This window comes from Mandrillus leucophaeus, unplaced genomic scaffold (assembly GCF_000951045.1).
Source record: "Mandrillus leucophaeus isolate KB7577 unplaced genomic scaffold, Mleu.le_1.0 Scaffold769, whole genome shotgun sequence".
NCBI lineage: Eukaryota > Metazoa > Chordata > Mammalia > Primates > Cercopithecidae > Mandrillus > Mandrillus leucophaeus.
In genome coordinates this window covers 560108-561958 of record NW_012108352.1, presented here as the reverse complement: position 1 = coordinate 561958, position 1851 = coordinate 560108, and positions in this window count along the sequence as shown.

Below are 1851 nucleotides of genomic sequence, written 5' to 3'. Positions count from 1 at the left end.
GCTTCAAGATTGTAAACCTCCCAAATTGCGCCAGGAATAACATTACTATGGTAAAAGCGAAGATCGGTGCTTGAGATATTGTGCAGATCATGTACTTGATGGATCAGCTGACACCACCCAGATGGATAAATTGGCTCACCTGGTCTTGTGGCTGCCACCGAGAAACTGACTCAGTCCAAGAGTACAGCTTTGACTTTCTATGATTTCGTCTCTAAGCCAACCAATTAGCAGTCCAGACACTGCCCCACCCATGCACCAAATTATCCTTAAAAACTCTGATCCCCAAAGGCTCGAGGAGACTGAATTGAGTAATAGTAAAACTCCTGTCTCTTGCACAGCTAGCTGTGCAAGAATAACTCTTTCTCTGTTGAAATTCCCCTGTCTTGATAAATCAGCTCTGTCTAGGTAGCAGGTAAGGTAAACCCATTGGGCAGTTACTCATGACAGTTTCAGGTGGACAGTCAATCATTGCTTTTTGGTCAATGTTTTGTCGACTTCTGCAGACACATTAGTCTATTTCTATCAGGCCAGTCAGTCCATTCCCAGAGTTGTTGGCCTGCATATTTTCTCTTATCTCTTTTGAAGGTCCTGTCTTCCTAAGGTTGTTTTTAGTGAGTAATTTACAAATTTAAACCAACTAATAATTATATTTAAGCAAGGAAGCTTTTCTTGAACATGGAGTCAGTACTGTTAAAGGAGGGGCAAGCTGTTAGTATTTCTAATTTTTTCTCTCCCAAATCCATATCGCAAAAACTCTATTTCAGGCAAGTGTGGAATGGAACTATTTTTTCCTTTCCCTCCCAACCACTACCCATATGGCAAAAGCTTTACTTCAGGTGTGGTAGGCTGAGAGCACCGTGAACCTCTGTCACAGATTGCTTTTAGAAAGGAGGTTTCATGCCAGAAGGGGCAAGCCAAGAAGACAAGGGGCTGCCATTTACCCCCTACCATGCCTACGTGTAAAGTAGAGGGGGGTTGTTCATTCCTGGAACGGTGGAATCCCTATCTCAGTTCCTATGCAATGGGACAAGATTTCTGCCCAGGGTAAATGTGGACCATAAGGATAAAGACATCTAAAGCTCTGCCTAAGGGGACAGGTCTTCTTTGGAGCTCAGGGAACTCCCTGTCTAAGGGCATTGTTGAAAACCAGGGAGATTTTTATGGAAGGCCCTTATTACTCTGATGGGTTGTGACTTCATTATACAAACAAAGTCACATGGCAACCAGAGGTTTAGGTATAAGTATTTTATACACAGGTTTCTGTATTGTCTATTGTTATATCTCAATATAAAGTTAAGCATTACAGGTTTAATAGAGAAAAAGTGAGTGGAACGGAAAACATCAAGACCTTAAATTGTCCTTAGCACAAGGTTAATGTACTCACATGGAAAACAGAGCCAGCCATAGGTATTAGGAGAATGATATGTGATTAAAGATGATAGTTCTGCACAAAAGCAAATATTGAGGACTTTGGTGAGACTTGGTTCTGTTAACCTTGAATAACGAGATTCAGAAAATAAAATTAAGTACTGAGTTTATTCCAGCTCAAAGCTTAAACATAGCTATCTGGGATTCAGGACATCCTGATTATACACTTGATTAGCAGAAGTTACAAGTGGGTTTATCAAGGAAATAAATAAGAGGAAGTTTCTAATTTTGCCAGTAATTTACTTTAAATTAACATAATCTATCAATTGACTATACATTGTTCTTTGTATCACAAATTCCAGGAACATAAAGATAATGGGTGAGACAGCAAGTCAGAAAAAAAAAAATGCCTTTTAACAGTTGCCCCGGAGCATGGGTGGGTGAGGGTGGCCATGACTGAACTCCCCCATATTTATGTCTTTT